The 14,676-nt window shown below is 42.5% G+C and overlaps 1 protein-coding gene and 1 long non-coding RNA gene across 2 annotated transcripts in view; one reads left to right on the top strand and one right to left on the bottom strand.

Moving 5' to 3' along the window:
• Nucleotides 1-2,386, top strand: part of LOC115097754 — a 111,263-nt gene extending 108,877 nt beyond the window's left edge. The window contains exon 4 of the long non-coding RNA XR_003858327.1: nt 2,223-2,386. This is a non-coding gene — a long non-coding RNA (uncharacterized LOC115097754). The remainder of the gene's footprint in view (nt 1-2,222) is intronic.
• Nucleotides 1-14,676, bottom strand: part of NR6A1 (nuclear receptor subfamily 6 group A member 1) — a 630,470-nt gene that overhangs the window by 478,945 nt on the left and 136,849 nt on the right. The window lies entirely within an intron of this gene.

Here is a 14,676-nt window from a genome sequence, read left to right as displayed (position 1 = left end):
AAAGCAGGACTGCTAGAGAAGCCCTTTTATAGGGCTAACAGGCAGACGCCCAGGAAGACATCATCAGATAGGGCCCGGGGCATATCCTGCCGCAGCCCTTTAAATCTTGTGAAGAGGTGCACGCCGGTGCCTAGAGGCAGGAAACAGGAAGTCCAGGACCACGGAAAGCAGCCTCCCCGCCGCTGCCTGCAGGAAGAAGCTGGGCCTCAGGACAGGACCCGACGACGTTGGCGGTGTCGGGCTCATAGAAGGACTTAGAGAGCGGCACCGCCGAGCAGGTCCCAGTTTCTGCGACCTCGGGCTGTGATGGAGAGGCCCGGCATGGCTCCTGCCGTGCCGGCAAGATGGCAGCTGGACCACGGGGAATCCGCGGCATCGGTGACTCCTAGGCTGGTTGCAGGAGCGGCGAAGATAGCGGCCTCCAGGCCGCAAGGAAGGTCAGGCTGTGGACTAATCGGTCCGCGGGGGCGCAACAGCGCGGCAGAAGAAAGGTGAGAGGCTGGTTGCGGTAAACGCCATAAGCAGAATTGCAACAAAAGTGAGGAACATCAGGAATTTGTTTTTTGGGGTTTTTTTAATGGAAATACTGCATATTTATACAGTTCTAGCCATTTACATACAAAATGCATACAGGCTACAACGCCCCAGAAATCAGTTGGGTCAATAGTCAGACAATATCCAGCCCAGTTGCCCACATAGACCTAGGAGGTTGCATGTTTGGACAACAGCCTCACTAGCTTTGGTGGCTGTTTTGGATTATAACAGGGCTTAGAAGTGGGACATAGGGAGGCTGGGTGTTCAACTAAGTGTAGAATCTTGATGCTTATCTATAATGATAGAGAATGAAAGAGGATAAGAAGTGATATCCTACAAGCAATCAAGTTTTAACGTCTAGCGGCAGAGATATTTTCTGCTGTCATCTATTATGTTGCTATATATATGCAAACCATGAAACTGTTTGTTGATATGAGAGAGAGAGAGAGAAAGAATGTACATAAGAACATAAGATATGCCATACTGGGTCAGACCAAGGATCCATCAAGCCCAGTATCCTGTTTCCAACAGTGGCCAATCCAAGTCACAAGTACCTGGCAAGTACCCAAACATTAGATAAATCACAAGTTACTATTGCTTGTTAATTACCGAAATAGAAGTTTATGAATTCCAGAGCTTAACTATGCGCTGAGTGAAAGAATTTTCTTTGATTTGTTTTAAATGAGCTACTTGCTCACTTCATGGAATGTGTATGTGTGCATGAAATTCCTGTTTGGATTTGGATTTGATTATTCATCTTTCCATATCAGAGCTTAAGAAAAGTTACAATTCAGATACAGTAGGTATTTCTCAATCTAATTATTTAGCCACAGCATTTTTCCCAGCAGTAAAATACTGCCGGGAAAACTACTGCAGCATTATTTAACAGAGATGTGCATTCATTTTTGCCGAATTGGAAAATTTCAACAAAATTGTCCAATTCGGCATGTTTCAGGGAGCCCGAAAAAGATCGGGATTTTCCCGTTTTTTTGCAAAAATTAGTTTTTCCGATTAGTGCACACTAACGAGAGTCAGTGCGCGCTAACTCCCCGTTACTGCCCGCTAACTCCCGATAGCGCGCGCTAACTCCCGCACTAACAAAAAGTAACAAAATCTAACGGTTTTTGTTAGTGCGCGCTAACGGGGAGTTAGCGTGCACTAACTAAAAATCGATTTTTCGCGAAAAAAATAACCCGAACCGAAAAAAACCAGACATTTTCCATAGCGGCCAAAAAACGAAGAACGACACAAACACAAAAAATGATGAACATCTCTATTATTTAACCCCTAAAAAAACAAGAGATGGAAGCCCTAAGACTGGAATCTGTTGCGCATCCTGTCAGTGCTAGGGCCGCACACCTTGCTTCTGCGCTGTCGAGTCCCGGGCCGTCCTCTCCTGCTGCCGCTGCCAGTGCCTCCCATCCACGGCAGCATCTCCCAGGCCCTCCACGTCAGGCCTAGCTCCATGCCGGGGCACAGAGTCCTCTCCGGCGTTGGCCCCGCCCCTAGGCACACACGCACAGACAGCCCAGACCTTTAAAGTGCCAAGGACAGGAACCAGCTCCGCTGCGCAGCCCGATGACATAATGTAGACTTTGTATAAAAGCAAGGCCCTGCTCCCCATGACCTCGCCTTGTTAATCGGGACGACACCGTGGTGTTCTTAGTTTGCCTAACTTCTTGTTCCAGTGTCTCCTTGTTCCAGCATCTCCTCATTCCAGCATCTCCCTGTGCTCCTGCATCCTTTCCCAGGTAGTACCCCTACGGACTGATCTCTGGTACTGACCTCTGTCTGCCTGCCGTCTGGAACTGACCTCTGCCTGCCTGACCATTCTCTTGTCTACTGCCTGGAACTGACCTCTGCCTGCCTGACCATTCTCTTGTCTGCTGCCTGGAATTGACCCTCGCTTGCCTTGACTACGCTCAGACTGCCCTTGGTATTGACCCCTGCTTTGGCTGACCACTTCTGGACTGATACTCTGGCTCTGACCCTTGCGCTTCACTTGGACACTTTTCTGGCCTACTGTGACTCCCAGACCAACCTGCTGGGAATCCACTCGCAGCTTCCAACCGACTAGACCTGCAGGCGCTGGCTGTCTCACCCAGAAAACCTTCCTGAACTGTGACCTCCCTGAGTCCTCCAGAGCTTCCAGTTCAGTCTAGTCCCTCCTATCTGCGTCAGCCGCGCACCCTTGCTTATGGTGGGCACATCCCTCCGCTACCTCTCCGGGAGACCATCTGAGGCCCACCTATGTCCAGGCGTCCGGGTACCCAAGGGCTCAACTTGCGGAAACCCCAGACTGTTATTGGTGAAGCTCCAGCTAGCCTTTGTTTCCTCGTGTGCTCCGCCTCCTGGTGGCAGGCACTCTCTGGGTCCGACCAGAGGGCCGTATCAATCCTGCACCAGGCCAAGGGTCCACCTCCAGTGCAACAGTATCCTGATACAGGCAATAGATGGTACAATATCAGAATTATTGTTACGGCTAATAAAATTACTCTTGTACTAAAGAACTCATGTGTTATTTGGGGCTGATCCACTACTACCACCACCAAGTACAGAACAATCCCCAGGGGTCTCTATAAAACACTTGCCCACCCCCACTGGAGGTGTGTTGTGTGTTGTATGTGTGTGAGATCCCTGTTGCTGGTAGGCATGTCCTTGCTGCTGGGGTTTGGGCTCCGGAGTAGCTTCAGGCAGCTCCTGCCAATGCTTCCCCACTCACTTACTGCCCTCTATCTGTGGTACCTGCAGATCTGTCCCGCCTGCCTAGCCACTGCATAGCATCTCTATGGCTGGAGGTCCACAGGAGCAGAACCAGGCAACAGAAGAGTGAGAGCTGAGTGCAACAATACTGAACCTCACCTGAGCTGCCTGCATCAGGTGGAGGCTGCCAGGTTGCTAGGCCAGAGGAGCCAGAGCTAGTGCAGCATTACCTGAGCTTTGTGGCATCACTGGAAAGATAGCTGCCTGAGCTGGAGTGGACCCCACAACTGCATACGATTTTGCATGGATATGCTCATCCTGGACATGCAGGCATTGGTCTTCCAAGTAGTGGACAATGGTAGAGCAGCCTTCACCACAGGCTGATGGGAGAGGAGCAAAAGTGAGGATCAGTGTTCCAGTAATCCTCTGGATTTCCAGGGAATTGAGTACAGTGCTGCCTCAGATCTCAGGGGACAGTCTTAAGATTGGAAAGTATAAGTATGCATGTGAAGAAACTCCTAGAATTACAAGTACTGTATGAAAATGGGAAAGAGGAGGTTAGCAGCAGCAGACTTCCTGTCGCTAGGAGCAACCATTCAGGTGGGACATAGCACTTGTGTGTGCCAGCAGTGAGAGAACTAAGTGCCAGTTTCTATCTATGTCCTTTTCAAGCATACGTGCATAATTTTCCTGGCAATGGAAAGCTAAGCAAGCAAGTTTGAAAAACAAAAATACAAACAAACTAGTATTGGCATAAGGTATCCTTGGCACTTCTTTAAAAAAAAAAAAAAAAAAAGGCCTAAAAACAATTGTAAGATAAACAAAACATTTGGCCACGTTGCAAACAACTAATTAACTGGAACACTGGGTGCAAATTCTGAAACTACATCCCATTTTCTTCACTCAGTTTTTAATAAGTTTGTATCAGCTTTTTCTTTTTAAAAATACAATAAACTAAAAGACAAAAACCTAGACACAGACATTTTGCACCACAGCAGAATTGCCCTTTGTACAGGGCATTGGATGTCAATAATTGCTGTGACCATAAGGTTATTGCTTTAATAAAATGTAGTGCTTTGAGGCCAGTAGTCACAGATGTTCCATGGTACTGTGCAGGACATCTGACTTGCTCATATTTTACAAAGTGATCTGGTGGTTGAGGTTAATTGCCATGTCATATTCATTAAAATCCACATCCATGATGCTAAAAACTGAAATATATCACTGTAACCGGGTGGCCATCTGAACATAACACTAAGACCATTATTCAGTTCTGATACTTAACAGCATCGCTAACACAAATTTCTGGTATTCTTATTCAGGCAATAGATGCATGCAATATCTGAATTATTGGTCTGGGTAATAAAATTACTCTAGTACTAAAGGTATTGGGAGTGAGGAATGTGTCCAGAATCCAGGAACTTGGCAGAATCTCAATACCTAGAATAAAGAATTGGACTCTTGCAAAGACAAGCTATACTGATGATCTTACTCCTACACAAGGGGAAAAAGAAAGGCTATAGGAAGAGAGAAAGAACAGGATATGTCAATCTATGAAATCTATTTATTTATTTCATTTGATAGGGGCTGGCCCAGTGGCTCAGGAGCAGAAAGTCCCTGGTTTTATACCCAAGCCAGGTCTCCCACACTCCAGGTTGGCTAGGGCTAGAGATGCTGCGAGGGCATCATTCACAGCACCTGGGAGGGGAGCCTTTGTCATCATTAAGGAAGACACATGGGGGCCAATTTTCAAAAAGTTTAGGCTTCTAGCTTTTGGAGTTAGGCTCCTAAATTGGCCCTTTTAAAAATTTGCTAAGGCTAAATCCCTAAATTTAGATTCCTAGTTATATTAACTCCTCTAAATTTAGGAACCTAAAAAGTAGGTAGCTACAGAGATGGAGTTAGGGCAAAAAAACAAAGTTAGGAGCATACGGGCGGATTTTCAAAGCCCTGCTTGCGTAAATCCGCCCGGATTTACGCGAGCGGATTTACGCGAGCAGAGGGCGGATTTACGCCCTCGCGCGCCAGCGCACCTATTTTGCATAGGCCGCCGGGGCACGCAGAGCCCCGGGACGCGCGTAAGTCCCGGGGTTTTTAGAAAGGGGCGTGTCGGGGGCGGGGCCTAACGACGCGGTGTTTTCAGGGCGGGACGCAGCGTTTCAGGGGCGGGCCTGGGGGTGTGGTTTCAGCCCGGGGCGTTCCAGGGGCGTGGCCGCGCCCTCTGGAACCGCCCCCGGGTCGGGTCTCGGCGCCCCAGCAGCCTGCTGGCGCGCGTGGATTTACGTCTCCCTCCGGGAGGCGTAAATCCATGGATAAAGGTACGGGGGAGGGGTTTAGATAGGGCCAGGGGGGTGGGGGTTTAGGTAGGGAAAGGGAGGAGAAGGTGAGGGGAGGGCGAAAGAAAGTTCCCTCCGAGGCCGCTCCGATTTCGGAGCGGCCTCGGAGGGAACAGAGGCAGGCTGCGCAGCTCGGCGCGCGCCGGCTGGCCAAAATCGGCAGCCTAGCACGCGCCGATCCAGGATTTTATAAGATACACGCGGCTACGCGCGTATCTTATAAAATCCAGCGTACTTTTGTTTGCGCCTGCTGCGCAAACAAAAGTACGCGATCGCGCTTTTTTTTTTTAAATCTACCCCTTAGTATTGATTTTTTGAACTAGGCACCTAAATCTAAACCAAAGAATAGCAGTCCTAAATTTAAGATAATTGTAAGGCCGCTAATATTTATGTGAATTTTTGGCTGAAAACTTAGGTTTCTAAGTTTGGTTGAAAACAGGCACGTAAATTTAAGAGCTCAGCTATTTTTTTTTTTTTTTTTTTTTATCATCAGCATCCTGGTGACCAAATTTAGAAAAGATTCCGCGAGAAGCTCTGGTACATGGCTCCCAGCCTTAGGAACATTGCTGCAATGACCAAACTAGGAACACTGAGAGGCTAAGGCCCAGATTTTAAAAGGCCTACACACGTAAATCCAGAGGTCTTACTTGCATCGGGCCTATTTTAGAAAGGCCTGGCCATGCGCTTATGCCCAGGGCTTTGAAAAAGGGGCGGGGTGGGGTCAAGGGCTCCCGGCACAATGGCCAAGTGGAGGCAGGCGCAGATGGCAAAACAAAGGTTGGGGGGGGTTTTAAGATAGGGCTGGGGGAATAGGTTAGGGGAAGGGGTAGGAAGTTTAGATTAGAGGGTTGGGAAGTTGCCTCCCAGGCCGCGGGCGTCGGCACGCGCAAGTTGTACAATTGTGTACCCTCTTGTGCACGCCAACCCCCGATTTTATAACATGCATGCACTGGCGCGCACATGTTATAAAATCGGGCGTCCATGTGTGCACGCCGGGTAGCGCACGCACGAGTGTAAGTATTAAAATCTACCCCAAGTCCATCAAAATAGGAGGAAAAAAATCAAGTAGTTGATAATGAAGCATCATGACAGTACCCAAATTCTGTGTTTATCCCAAGCCATTAAAAAGGAGACTTAACATATAGAAGAACTATATATTTCCAATTGAGCTGTAAGAAAGAGAGAGAAAGGGAAACTACGGGACAAAAAAACCAACATTTTTAAAAGCTACCTTTTAAAGAAAAAGGAATATACACATGAACTATACTATCACCTTGATAGTGATTTTATTAACTAAAAACTCTTGGATCAAGATATGCTGTTGCTTTTACCATAGAAATAAAGCCTTTCATCCCCTCTTAGCATAATAATGAAAAAATGTCCCATAATAATTTCTAAAATAAGGTTATAATATTGCATCTGAGCATGTGAACATTTCAGCTTTGATTTGTCTACAATGAAGGTCAACACAGCCCAAATTCATAAATTTATTTCCTGCATATGATCCAGATTCCAATGCAATCTGATCAAATTTTAATGTGGCGTTGCCTGTGGTGCTCTCTAGTGTTTCAGAATGAAACCAGTGGCATCCAAGGGATAAAATGGAAAAAAAAAAAAAAACCAACCCCAAACTTTAGCCAGGTATATTCAGAACACTTACCTGGATACGTTCTGCAGAATATCCAGGAAAAGTTACCACGGCAGCGTTCCCATTCACCATCCTGCTGAATATCTAACTTAAGCTCGTCAGGCAAATATACCTTATAGTGGTGGATATTTATGAATAAAAGGAAAATCTCCTAAAATTTGCTGTATTTCCTTTATTTACCTTCCTCCAGATACAGTTATCTTCCTTGCTTACAACAATATTTATCAGGCAATACCACAGCTTCAAAATTCACAGGCATGCAACAGTGAATTTATCGTTTCTCAGTGGATTAAAAAAAAATCCAGTTTATGACTGTAAAAGATACTGAAAGAAATAATGGTCACTCTCCTTTTAAACATTTTTTATGCAGCATCTGGACAGCAACAACTGCTTTATACAAGGTCATTGTTTTACATTAAATCAAAATGTAAGTTTCACAGGCAGGAAACGAAGGGGCCTAATATGATTGGCACAGGGTCAGCTCTTTCAGCACTCCAAAAAGGTTAAAGCAAGGGTCAGCAGATGGTCACTTGCAGTTACCTGCTGCTGCTGTAGTGTGTGTGTGGGTGGGTTGTGGGGGGGGGGGGGGCGGGGGCAGCTGTCCTACAAGCCAGCCAGATGGCAGTGAACAGCCTTGGTTAGCTGTGGTCAGCACAAGGGGAATGGATCTTCTAAATGAATGATTTACTTCAAGTGGTAACCTAGACCTGCAAACATCTGGAATAATTTATCAAGTATCACTGAAAACAAATACACAGGGATAATGCAATCACATGAACTCCCTTGCAAAAATAGTGCACCAAAATGGCTGCTCCTCTAACAAAGCTCTCTTTGCATTTTTTTTAAGGTAGCTCATTAAACTGTTTTGCCATACATATAAGATTAGCATTTCATAATCCAAGAAGATCCATAAAGCGGCTTCACCAACAACTGTAATACACAGAAAATGTTTTTTATTTACTGTATGCTTTGATTTTACATTCATCTTACTCCTACTTATTTGTATATCACCATAGCTCAGGAGTTAGAGCAACAGACTACCAACCAGAGAGAGCAGGGCTCAAATCCCATTGGCACACCATGTAATCTTATGCAAGTAACTTCACACTCCATTGTCTCAGGAACTAAGTTACATTATAAGCCTTCTTGGGCAAATTAAATACTGACTGTAACCTACCTTGATTAAATATAAATACTTAAAAAAAAAAAATAGATGTACGTCACCTGTACAGATACATGTAAGTGACTGTCCCTGCTCTGAAGAGCTTACAATCTAGTTAGGGCATACATATTTCCCAAAGTCTCTTATTATAGTAAAGAGAGTTAAAATGAACAAGGCTATGATCAGAGAGCCAGAGTTTAATATTTAAAAGCAACCTCCAAAAGGTGGAGTTTTAGGCAGGAATTGAATATGGCCAGAGAAGGAGCATGATGCAAAGGTACAGAAATGCTGCTCCAGGCGTATAGTGCAGCAAGGTGGCAAGCATGGCATCAGGATTCGGCAATGGACACAGATAAAAGCAACTTACCCCAACTGAAGTCACAAGGAAGAAAACAAGGAGAGAGAAGAGGAGAGGTCATGAGGAATTTCAGCATGAAAGCTCTTCCTCCTGCCCTTCTATGGTTGAAAATTATTTAAAACCGCAGTTGCTGGCCTTTTCTTTTGAATGCAATGTATTTCTGAGATTATTAGCCAAATTTTCTACTGGGAAAAACAGTACAGAGCTAAAAGAAAAGTAAATTTGAGCCAGTCCAGCTTTTGATCTAATCTTTAAAATCATCTAGCTTACCTTTGACCTAATGTACTTAATGTAACTTACTGGCGAATTCATTCACGATGTTTGTTGTTATGTATGTTTGTTATGTTTTAATGAATGCTTTATTGTACCCTACTAAGAACACTGCAGCGTGTGGGTTATAAACCTTCGTAAATAAAGGGCTATGTATCACTATATGGAGCACTTGGGTTTGAATCCCAGGCTAGACCTCAGATCCCGGGACCATTCATGGATGCTGCAGAGGTAACCTTCTGGGGATAGGAATCCAAATCACTATGCAAAGGTGACACCTTGTGGCTAGACTTACAATTCACATTAACCAGGCTCTGTAGAGAACTACAGAATAGTAACTTAGCTGTCAGAACATATCCAGCAGCATGGCGAAGCCACTGAATACACGTGTATATATACACACTTAGCCAGATAAGTCTACCCAGCTTAGTTTAGACCTGTTCTAAACTTCCACATATAATTATACAACTAACTCCAAATATCAGTATAACTCCAAATAGCAGTAGTTAACCATATAAGTTATATGGCTAACTCGCTCCACTCCTGATTCACCCAGTACACTCCTACATTTTGTGTGTGTAACCTTTGGCCGTGTAAGGGATTCATACGGCTAAGCAGCGGCCGCTGAACACAGGTGCATATTCAGCGGCCGCTACTTAGCCATATAAGTCCCGCATACCTTGCTAGATAGCGCTGAACGCACTTTGAATATCGGCTCCACTGTTTGTAGCCTCACTACAATGGCTAGAATGAGTTGGAAGATGGAAAAATCCCTTGCAAAGCTGGGAGTAAAGGCTTATAACCTAGTAGCCCAACAGAGGACAATTCAGATTGAACTGGTAGCTCAAAGGAACAGTTAAAAACTGCAAGATTAAAAAGATGTTTAAGAAAATCAAGATCTGCCATTTGTAAATACCCAAAAATGTTTCCAGTGGTACATAATACATTTTTCTTCTTCCCCAAAACCATTTCAAATATTCTAGCAGAATTATGGCATTTATTTTTTTTGTTCCAAAACCCTCTTACAAAATCTCCAGTGGTCATGATAGCTGTCATCTGCATCTGAAATTCCACTTTTTTGTGAAAACCCTTCTCCTTTCCCCAAAATTGTACTCCAATGACAAATTACCAGTTAACAACTAATTTAACATGTGACTTCTGATGAGCTGGTAACTCATTGATTCCTATTCCTGGCCAGAATATGCACTGGCTAGAAAACTCAATGAAGTTTGCTTGTACTTGTGGAAAATGGGTTGACGGTATCTTCTTAAAAAAAAATAAATATATATATATATATATATATATATATATATAAACCCAAAAGAAAAACAAAAACAAAAAAAATCCCATTCTGATCATAGGGAGGGTCATTTTCAAAGCCCATTTCCGCAGGTAAAAAGGTGCTTTACACCTGGCATTTATAAAAATCGCCTACTCGATATGCATGTAATTTATTGAGCAGATATATAGGGTTTGCATTGCATTTTGAAAAGTGTGCACATAAAATTCTGGCTAAATTGTATAAGTAGTTTTGTTGGGATCATTTCAAAGCAAACTTACATGTGCAAGTTCAATTTTCAAAGTAATGTAACTTATATGTGTTTTTGCCATCTAATTTTTTTCAGCTGTTACAAAATTACTCCCACTCATCATTAGGTAAATATGATTCATTGGGGCTGATTAACTGGTTACTCTCATTTCAACCTTTTTTAAGAGGCTAAAAAGTAAGAGGCCTGACTTTTTTAAGAGGCTAAAAAATAAAAACAGAATAGTAGACAAGTAAATAAAGTGTAAGACAATCTAAATATTGCTCAATGACACGAGCTACATACCAGAATTTTGTGTGCCACCTTCATAATGTAGCACGAGTGCATAAAACAAAAGCAAAACAAACCCATTATCTTGGTCAGCAAATTAGCACTTTATGACCTCCTTTAGCAAGAGAGAAAGGAACATTTATCAAAAGGGTTTTCCCAAAAGACAGAAAGAGAGAAAATCTTTGATGACTAATCACTACAGGTACATTTAAAAGGCCAACAGAAAGTAATCAAGGAAGAAGTCACTACTATAACAAATAAGGTAATACTCAATAACCATAGAAGTTTTTATACATTTATTGTATAGAGGATTAGTTTTATTGTATCTGATGACATTTTGTATGTATGTTAATTAAAATGTTTGTTTTTTTTTACATTTTAATGGGTTAATAAAAAAACACTGTCTTTGTTTTTAAATTGTACACCCACCTTCAGCACCAGTTTGGAAAGGCATCTACGACTGTCAGAATTAAACTGTTCATACGAAGAGAAATGTTAAAGCAATTTCTACAAGTAAAACAGTGTTTACCAGCAGACATGCTCTATTTTAAACCGCCCACCCTATCTGCAGGTAAAAGCACATGCACAGGGCCTCAATGTGCATACTTTTACCTGCAGTGAGGAAATATCCCTAGGGGTGGGGACAGGAGAGGGGTTTCCATTTACACACATACTTCTGAATTATATTTTCAAAAATATGCATGTTATTTTTCATGATAATGTCTGCACAAATTAGCAGAGTGGGTAGGGTTGATCTGCAACTAGAAAGTACCAACAGATTCTGCACCGATGCGGGCAATTTTAACTTTACCTACAAACAAAATGTATATCTATTGTACAGTGAACATTTATTGGTGTTTTTTTGATTGTAGCTGACACCAATCTAATGTTCTTAACGTTTAAGCACAAAAAAGGTACATTTTAAAACCCTGGAGTGCTCCAAAACCAGGAGATACACACACACACACACACACACACACACGTCAGGCTCACATGTGCCAAGCGTATTTTATAAGCGGCCGGGATATGCACATACATGCTGCTGCATGCAAAAAGGAAGTTTCCAAAAAGAGGTGGGGCACGGGCATGGTCTGGGCAGGCCATGTGCAGTCCAGGGTTTTATCATGAAATGTGCATGTCCACATTTATATGTTCTGGCACACACCAGCGTCCTCTGCCGCATAACTTTACTTCTGCTATGGATGGCATGTAAATATTAAAACAAAAAAATCTAAGCAAGTCAGAGGGATGGTTAAGGGTTATGGCTAACAGGGGGGGGGGGGAGGGGAAGGGAGGCTATAAAGCTAGGAGTATTTGGAAGTCCTATCCCTCAACTGCACGAATTGGGAACAATAGGAAAAACTAACAATGGTGTCAGCACGCATCCCTTGTAAAATTTCCCCACTAACGCGGCAGAAGCAGGATTTGCACACACATGCGCGCATCATGTACGTGCGTCCAAGCTATTTTATTACATGCATGCATATACACATCAAAGTTATAAAATGGCCGTGTCCATTTTATAACATGTGACAAACGTGTGCACATGTGCGCCCATGCAGCTGTTTAAAAGTTACCATCCTTGTATGACTTTCCTAGAAAAAGTCATTCCTCTAACATCCCGAGCCATTCTGTGGTAAACAATTCACTTTAAGAGTATTTCCCTCTAATAATGACAAATCATTTTACAAATTTATTCCAAAATGAAAAAATTATAGAATGATAAATAGGAAACATAAGTACCAATACTGTAGATGGCAGTGGGTGCTTCAGCACCCCTGATATTGAGCAAACTCCTTCACAGTATCCAGAAAGGGATTATACTGTATTGAGTTTAGCCCCTCCACTCATTTTGAAAATTGGGCTTCCATGATAGGAAATGTTGGTGGAACCTGATTAATAAAAGTTAACTGCAAGATTAAAGAACAAAAAGTTACTTCAGCACGAATAACAGCTGTTGTCAATCCAACTGTTTACCCCATGACCTTTGCTTTGGCCAATAAGTGAAAAGGTCCAATTGTTTTTGTGTGCTATATACTGTTTACAAGCCCTGAGTGGCATGAAAAGAATTAATAATTTAGCTGTTATAGAACTGATGACTTTTATTGTGGTGCCTCCCATGTGCTGAACAGAAATCTGAGTAGAAGTTCTAGCATAGCCACAGGGAAGTTTTATGCCTCCTACGGTTTACAGCCTAATTAGGTACCATAACATAAATCAATTATTTCTCCTGTTTTAAGCAACAATACTACCTATTCTTTATAGCTAGATTTCCAACTTCTCCTGAATCAAGTAAGTCCTTGTTCTCAGAGTTTTACAATTGTACAGAAAGCATGATGGGTAAGTAAAGCTTGGCAAGTATTTCAGGGTTAGGGCTGTTTGGAAACACTAGTATAGAAAGGTTATGCTATTTTGAACTTCTCTTGACCTCTGACTGCCCTTGTCCCTGCTTATGCTGATTGACGGAGGATATGGAGGCTTCTTGTAGAAATGAACTTAGCCTGAACCTGTGGCATAGCATTGGACTTTTGAAGAAGATCCCAGCTGTGAGGATGTCTATAAGAAGCCACACATGGGGTCATCATCTTTTTTGCACTTCTAGGTTATGGTAGTTATGAGGATGCAGTACCCTTAATCATTCATCCATCTGCTCAACAACTTAAAGGTCAAAATATCATTTATATTTCAGTTAAATTGAATTTATCTCTTTCCATTGTGGACAAACTTCTGGAGAAAAACATAGTAACAGAAAGTTGAAAAGCAATATTTATATATTAATATAATGGATTCCATTTATACAGTTGTGAGCATACGTTTACAAACTCCTGGCAGAATTTGTAAGATGTGTACCATTTTAAGAAATCATGAGTGTTATTTTTAATGTGTTTCAAATTAAACTATTATGCATCGCAGAATAGCCCAATCACTAAACAAACCATAGCAATAAAGGAAATAATAAAATGGTCCTTTTCAAAAGTTTGCACACCCTTGAATGTTTGGGCTGATAATATACACTCAAATTGACACACACAGGTTGAGATGGCACTGAATAGTAGCGATCCACACTTGTGCCTTGTTTGATTGTAATTAGCATCTGTATATAAATAGTCAATGAGTTTCTTACATCTTGATAAAACCATGTCATTTCATCCAGGGCTGCACTGTCTTTGGTGGTTACTGAAGCATGGGAAAAGCAAAAGAACTGTCAAATGATATGCAAGCAAAACTAGTTAAACTTCATAAAGCATATAAAAATATATCCAAAAATTTGAAAATGCCAATCAATACTGTTCAAAGAAGTGGAAAATTATAGGTTCTGTTAATACTAAGCCATGGTCAGGAAGACCAAGAAAGATTTCAGACACAACTGCCAGGAAAATTTGTTGGTATGCAAAGAAAAACCCACTAGCAGCTTCTACTGAAATACAGGCTTCTCTGAAACAAAGTGGAGTGGGTGTTTCAGCATGCACAATAAGGAGACATGTGAACAAAAATGTGCTGCATGGTACAATTGCCAGAAAATAGCCATTGCTGCACCAATGTCACAAAACAGCCCACTTACAATACACCAAACAGCACTTAGAAGAACCTCAAAACATCTGGAACAAAATAATTTGGACCGATGAGACCAAAATTAAGCTTTATGTTCACAACCATAAACGCTTTGTTTGGAGAGGAGTCAACAAGAGAAGTACACCATCCCTACCGTGAAGCATGGAGGTGGATTTCTGCTGTTTTGGGGGGTGTGGGCTACAATTTGTCAGGGAATTTAGTCAAAATTGATGGCGGGATGAATGCAGCATCTTATCAGAAAATATTGGAGGAGAATTTGCATTCATCAGCCAGAA

Source organism: Rhinatrema bivittatum, chromosome 8 (assembly GCF_901001135.1).
Source record: "Rhinatrema bivittatum chromosome 8, aRhiBiv1.1, whole genome shotgun sequence".
NCBI lineage: Eukaryota > Metazoa > Chordata > Amphibia > Gymnophiona > Rhinatrematidae > Rhinatrema > Rhinatrema bivittatum.
Note: the sequence above shows the minus strand (reverse complement) of the source record. Positions and strands in the feature narration are given on the sequence as shown.